Consider the following 7,648-nt stretch of genomic DNA (forward strand, 5'->3'; position numbering starts at 1 on the left):
AGTTAATAGAGTTTAGTGGAGAAAGGAGCACAGGCATGTCATATTCGAACTCACCGGGTACAGAGAAAAAAGGGAGGAGATATGGATGGCTAGTAGCTAGGGAACTATCCCAAAAATTCTAAAATGTTCTGAATCCAGTGGTTATGCCACCTCACAAAATGCATCTCCTAATTAGAATAAATAAGGTGTGTTCCACACATGAACAAATCACAAATAATATTAAATAAACAAGATAACAAAAAGGATAAAAAAATTGGTTTAAAAAAATTAATGATGCAAATCTCTTGAAGAAAGGAAGGTGGAACGACATTGATAAAATAAAGACGAGCACACGATAACTTATGGTAAAAGGAGAATTCCAGCCGTAAGAAGAAAAGGATGGAAATCCCAATGTGGGTGGCACGGAAAAAGAGGAACATACCTTGTGAGAGGAATATAACCTAAAACTTATCACAGCAGAGGAAACCAAAGTGCTGGAGTAGAAAAACAGAAGAGGGAAGACTTACGTAACGACTGAAAAGGAAAACGTATGCAACAAATGATAATACAGAAATTACTGGTATACTAGAAGAGGTGGAAAGGATGAGGAGATAAAGGCAGAAAAGCAATAAAAAATGAACATGACATCAATACAAGAATATAATAAATAACTCTTCTAAAGAGGTTAGGGAATTTCCTTAAATGGATGATGTTACTGCCCTGGAATCTTCAGGACTGACAAAAAATTTGCTCAGACCAGCTGGAAAACCAGTCTGGAAAAAGATCAAAATAAACTAAAGCATCATGAGGGAAAAGATAGCATAAACATGACAAATTTGGAAATAATTTGTGTTTTCTTAGCTATACAAACATCGAGCTCTTTACAGTAGATATTATATTGATGAAAGCTGAAACTAGTCAAAAGACTTTATAGCGAGGTATAGCTACCCTCCGTTAACTACCAGGGTGGTAGCGACGGGTAGAACAGCCACCACGCTCACACAGCCGAAGCTTGCTGATGTCAACTGAATGTTGGGTGATCAGTGAAACGGTTAGATGGGCTGAAAGAAGGAAAGGTTTAGAATCCCTCTCTAACACTGCTGACAAACTGGAATTAGGTATCAGTGAATGAAAGCTCGTGTCCAACTGAATGGCAAGCTGATCGGGCAGTGATAAAAACCTAAAGAACTAAGCATTTCCACACCAAATACAGGTAGTTCTTGACTTACGACCTATGCGACTTATGACAGTTCGACTTTATATATTTTTTCTTCGGGGTGATGAAGTCAAGTCTATCAGAAATAGTACGGCAATGGCAAAAATATTACCTTGGAAACAATCTTTTTTCTTGTATAAAATTAAACCGATTCTTTTTCTTGTATAAAATTAAACTGATTTATCTTGGTAAATTAGTATTTTCTTTTGTTGATAATACAGTCAAACCTCAAGCTACGAAAGAATCGACTTACAAAATTTTTACTTTACACGACTCAGGTCACGAAAAATGTTTCGGTAAACGAAAGGTGGTACAGAGCGGGAGCCCGTCCGTATTCGAGATGGAACATAAAATTTGCGCGACGCCAGCCAGTAAACTTGCTACCATCCTCCTGCGTTCCCATTGGTTATCTCTCTACTTGGATGCTAGTTACCACCATTAGATCCTGCTCTCCTGTTGGTCGGCATCTACGGTACTGTATCCCATTGTGCATCTACGCATTGGCGTTCCTGTCTTTTCATTCCGGTAGCGGTATCGTGCGCATTGACTTAATGTTTGTGATTTGGGTTTTGTAACAATTTTACAAAACGTACTGTTATCGTGTGTGATACTTGCAATACATTATTAGCCATGGGTCCCAAGAAAGTCGCTGATGCCAAGGGAAAGAAGAGGACGATGCTTTCCATGGAGATGAGGATGGAAATAATCAAGAAATACGAGGCTGGCCTGCGGTCAAGTATGCTCGCGAAGGAATATGGCCGAAATCCGTCTATGATAGGAATGATCCAGAAGCAGAAAGAAGCTATCAAAGCAGCAACACCTTGTAAGGGCGTGACTTTTTTCCAGCAAGAGGAGCCACATTCACGATGAGAGGGAGAGACTGCTTCTTTTCTGGATAAAGGACAAAGAAATGGCTTGAGACACTATCACTGAAGCAATAATCTGCCAGAAAGCCAGCGTCATTTTCAGTGATCTCGTGCTTGCTCAGGCCGAAGCCGACACAGAAAGGAACATCGAAGCAGGAACCCCCAGAGTTCAAGGCTTCTCGTGGGTAGTTTGAAAAATTTAAGAGAAGCTCGGGCATTCATTCAGTGGTGTGTCATGAGGAGGCTGCAAGGTCGGACACGAAAGCAGCCGAAGCCTTTGTTATGACGTTCAACAAGTTGACTGTCTGGGAAGGCTTCAGTCCCCAGCAAGTCTTCAATTGCGACAAGACGGCGCTTATTAATGTGATGTGGAGGGCTAATGGAAAAGCCTGGGTAAGAACACAATTGTTTATCGGGTGGATAAATCTCACCCTTCGTCAATTTTGGAAGGAGTATTTTGATATTGTCAAATGCCTCAAAATGATCGATCAAGCATAGCTGGAGGTTTCGAGGCGCACCTTGAACTCTGCTTGGTAGATGTGGCCTGATGTCGTCTCCGCACAAGATTTCAAGGGCCTCCATGCACACCAAATTGAAGACGATTCCGAAAATGTTGATGAACCTAAACCTGTTGCTCAATCTGAAGTTGCAAAGATCGTTACACCTGGGAAGGCCATGGGTCTGGAAGTTGATGAGGCCGACATCAATGAGATTATCCAGGAGCACCGAGGAGCTTATCCAGGAGCACCGAGGAACTTACGACAGATGGCCTGAAGGAGTTGGAGGCCATGCGAGTGAACATCGTTCAGGAAGAGTACAGCGGGGCCGAGGAGGATGACCCACTGACAACAGCAGAAATTAAAGAGGCTCTAGATGGCAACTTTAAAATGGTGGCTCTCGTAGAAAACACACACCCAGAAAAAATTCTCACAGGTCGTGTGCTTAAGTACTGTAATGGTTTGCACGAGTTATTTCAGGCAAATTTTAAAAAGCAGGCAGAAACAAGCTTCTTTGGACGAATATTTTACTAAGAGGGCCAGCTAAGAAACGAAAGAAAAGTGGCACCAATGATGCTGGTGCTCAGTTCCTGCTAAAGCGCAGTTTTCGGTGAATGCGCAGAAAAGCGCTGGAGAGCAGGCAAGCGCTGGCTCTTTGGCAAGAGCTAGCGCATTGGCGAGCATTGGATCTGCGAGCACTGGCTCTTTGGCAAGAGCTGGCGCATTGGATCCGAGACCACAACTGCGCAGGAGAGCGCTGGATCTGAAAGCACAAGTGAGCAGGAGACTGTTGGATCTGAGAGCGCAGGTGCGCAGGAGAGCGCTGGCGCACTGTAAGGCACTGTGTAGGGTTTAGGGTTTTGTGCAGTCTCCCTAGAATGTGCAGAAGCGTGTGACTGGTCGCGCAAAGGCGGGTGCCTGGGCACGCGATTACGGGTGAGAACTGACGCGCGTGCCCATAAGAGGGTTGGCGCGGGTGCGGAGGAATGCTAGCGCGCAGGCGAACGATGGTGAGCAGAGATCGTTGGCGCACAGGCGCAGGAGAGAGCTGGCGCGCGCGGAAGACTGCTGGCGCACAGGACAACAATGGCGCAAGACCGTGGGAGCGTGATGGAGCGCAGAATGCTGGCGTGTAGGTGCAGGAAATCGTTGGCGAGCAGGAGACTGAAGTTGTGTTGCACTGGTGATCTGCGCTGTTAGGTCAGCTGGAAGGATGATCAGGGACTGGGATGTGCCCTTTGAACATCCAACGATGGGGATCGTGAACGATCCACAGAAGAGTCCAGGACCGAAGTCCTAGGACTAACTGCAGCGCAAGGTTGCACTGGTAGGTTGGCACGTCAGCTGGCAGGACGATCAGGAACTGGGATGTGCCCTTTGGAAGGGCGAACATCCACCGATGGAGATCGTGAACGATCCACAAAAGCGTCCAGGACCGAAGTCCAAGGACTAGCAGTAGCGCAAAGTTGCGCTGGTAGGACGATCAGGAACTGATGACGCCCATGAGGGCTGGTGGACCAGCAAGCTGACCTTCAGCAGTAGCGATCCTCTGAAGAGGAGTCTCTATGAGTGCCCCCTGTCACGAACAAGAGGTGATCACTTCGCAGGAGAGACTTTCCTAAGACTATGCTCCGCCCCGAAAGGAAGAGACTCAGCAAGGGGGGAGTGTAGGTTAGGCGAAGACAGCAACAGCCGTAGGAGTCGAAGTGATTAAGATGCAGGAAGTTCTCCCTTGGAAGGAGGAAACAACCTTTCCTCGAAGATGAAGTGCTGATCAGGTGTTGCCACGGGCGTACTCCTAAGAGAAGGGATGACGGCCATGATGACGTCCTATGAGGGTCGGCAGTGACAGCAGATTCCCCATGCACGAACAGAACAGCTCTGCTTCGTTGGCAATCTTAGTCGAACAAAGAAACCTGCACAGGTAACTGAGGAAAATAAAATAAATTAGGTAACAAAAAATTCCCTAGGGAGGAACACCTAGTCTGCGACGGGGAAAGGGACCACCGAGGGAACAAACGTAAAATAAGTATTGCGCCCTCCCTTTCCAAGTCGACATCGACGGGAGGAAGAGGGCGGAAAGAAATTGTAATAAAACAAGAATTACAATTATTTAAATCACCTAAAGAATAATCAGTGGGAGTGGTAGCAAGCTACCACCCCTAACCCCCGCTAACTAGTGGTGTGGGTAGTTAACCCTCGCTAAATTTTAATGGCTCGTCATTTCACCTCCGCCGAAAGTATAACTCCAAATAAATAGCGTGGTTTGTATTCCAGTTACAAATCAAATGACATTCGTAAATAATTTGTATTTTTCCCTAACTAATACAAACCTGTAGTTATTTATATATCGATATAGCTTTTGGCGGAGAGAACCTGTAATAAAACAAGAATTACAATTATTTAAATCAGCTGAAAAATATTCACTAATAGGGAGAACCTCTTATCCTCCGAAGGGAAGTGTTCCCCACGGAGAAGAAGCTGAAAAGTTAAAGTTAAAAACAATTATAATTTCAATTAAATGATAAACTATTGGAAGCGCAACCTAACCCGCGAACGGGAAAGGTGCTCCCCCCGTTAGTAGACTGTCGGAGGTCCACGAAAGGTGAACAGTCTTGAGAAGAGAAAGACCGTAGTCAATCTCTGAGAGGAAACACTCTCTTCGCTCAGTAATCCATGTTTCCTGTAGAAAGAGGGAAAGGCGAAGACAACAGCAGTTGAACGAGGAGGGTCCAAATGATGACGATTCCCCTGCGGCGGCAGCCGAGCCAACAGTAGTTATATGCTGATGGGAAGACCGATGGAAAAGGGGGGACAGGTTGGAAGGGAAGGTTCCCTGGCCTTGTGCAAGTCTTGAGAACCTGTCATACAGTATATGTATCACACGTATAGCACAAACTACGCAGATTCTATGCAGCAACAAAGGAAATATTCGGTCCCACACGGTCATCAGTGGGCAGCCTGAAGGACGCGGATGGGGCCACAACCATCACCGACAGCGAGGGCATCCTGGCCAGGTGGAGGTCTCACTTTGAGAACCTCCTCAATGACCAAGCAGACACCCCAGACGATCTCCTGCGAATGACCCCGCAGCATCCCGTCCGTCACTGGATGGCACTACCACCCTCCATCCATGACTTCAACAAGGCCCTGCAGCGCATGAAGCCCGGCAAAGCCCCAGGGCCGGACAACATCCCGTTGGAGCTCCTCACTCACGGTGGCCCCGACTTGAGGAACCGTTTGATGCTCCTTATACTGAAAATATGGGAGACCAAGACCCCCCCCAGTGACTTCCGCGATGCAAACATCACTACCATCTTCAAGAAGGGAGACAGGGAGAACTGTAACAACTACCGGGGAATATCACTACTAAGTATCGCGAGTAAGATTTTCGCTCGGATTCTCCTTGACCGCCTCCTTATTCTCGCAGAAGACGTCCTGCCAGAGTCCCAGTGCGGCTTTCGACCTTCCCGCGGGACCATAGACATGATCTTCTGTGCGCGACAACTACAAGAGAAGAGCCTCGAACAACAACAGCCCATAATTTTCATCTTCTTGGATTTGAAAAAGGCCTTCGACAAAGTACCTCGACCTGCCATGTGGGCTGTCCTCAAAAGATATGGCTGCCCACCCGATTTTGTCAAGCTGGTGCGTGCCCTCCATGACGGAATGGTTGGGAGAGTCTGCCACCAGAACTCTCTTTCAGACCCATTCCCCATCAACGGCGGCCTGAAGCAGGGCTGTGTTCTGGCCCCGACGTGTTTCTCGCTATACACCGCAGCAATGCTCAACGAGATTCCCCCAGACACACCCTCAGTCGACCTACGTTTCCGCATGGATGGAGGCGCTTTCAACCTCGCTAGACTCCGCGCCAGAACCAAGACCACCTTGTGTGCAGTGCGAGAACTGCAGTATGCTGACGACAATGCCACCCCAGGTCAAACGGCAGAGGACCTGCAGTCGTTAGCTGATGCACACAACTCTGCCTACGAACGTTTTGGGATGCAAGTCAACTCAGACAAAACCAAGACCCTCGTCCAACATCCACCAGGACTGATGCTCCCCAACTTCAATACCACAGTGAATGACCAACCGTTAGAACAGGTGGACCAGTTCTCCTACCTAAGGAGCATCCTAACATCAGCTCCCACAAGCAAAAAGGACGTGGAGAACAGGATCAGGGCAGCCCACTTCGCCTTTGGCCAACTCAACCGCCGCGTATTTAACAACCACGCACTGACAATGACCACCAAAATAATGGTGTTCAGGGCAGTAGTCCTCTCCACGCTCCTGTATGCATGTGAAACATGGACGCTATATAAAAACGATCTTAAAAACCTAGAACGCTTCCAACAAATGAAACTGAGGCAGATCTTGAAAATCCCCTGGGAGAGCCACACCACCAACATTGAAGTCTTAGAACGTGCCTCGCTGACCAGCGTGGAGGCCACCATCATCCACCACCGCCTCCGCTGGATAGGACACGTGCATAGGATGGATCCATCTAGGCTCCCAAAGAAAATATTCTACGGAGAACTGACCCAGGGCACCAGACCACGAGGAGCCCCGAAAATGTGCTATAAAGATCAACTAAAGCGCACCCTGGCTCTAACTGACATCGATCATTCCTCATGGGAAGAAAAAGCCAGGGACAGGAAAACCTGGAGGAGTACAGTACACCATGGCACCGGGGACTTCAAGGAGAGGAGGAGACAAAATGAGGAGGCTAGGAGGAGAAGAAGGAGAGAGCGATTAGAACAGCCCCGCCCACCACCTACCCTCCCTTGTGAACACTGTCCGCGACTCTTCCACCACAGACTAGGACTTAACAGCCACATCAGGCATAAGCACCCACCCCATAGATAGGAGGCTGATGGCTAACGACAGAACCCAATACTCGGACACGAGTGGGCGCCGACGACGACGAAAGCACAAACACTGAAAAGGAAACTTACAACATTTCAATACATATAAATTTACATAAACAATAGGAATGTTTTATTATATATATATATATATATATATATATATATATGTATATATATATATATATATATATATATATATATAAGAAAAAGCAAGTTAAGAAA

The 7,648-nt window shown here is 47.0% G+C and overlaps 1 long non-coding RNA gene across 2 annotated transcripts in view; it reads right to left on the minus strand.

The window, feature by feature from the left end:
- Positions 1-7,648, minus strand: part of LOC137636653 (uncharacterized) — a 55,445-nt gene that overhangs the window by 22,054 nt on the left and 25,743 nt on the right. The window lies entirely within an intron of this gene.

Source organism: Palaemon carinicauda, unplaced genomic scaffold, assembly GCF_036898095.1.
Source record: "Palaemon carinicauda isolate YSFRI2023 unplaced genomic scaffold, ASM3689809v2 scaffold348, whole genome shotgun sequence".
Classification (NCBI taxonomy): domain Eukaryota; kingdom Metazoa; phylum Arthropoda; class Malacostraca; order Decapoda; family Palaemonidae; genus Palaemon; species Palaemon carinicauda.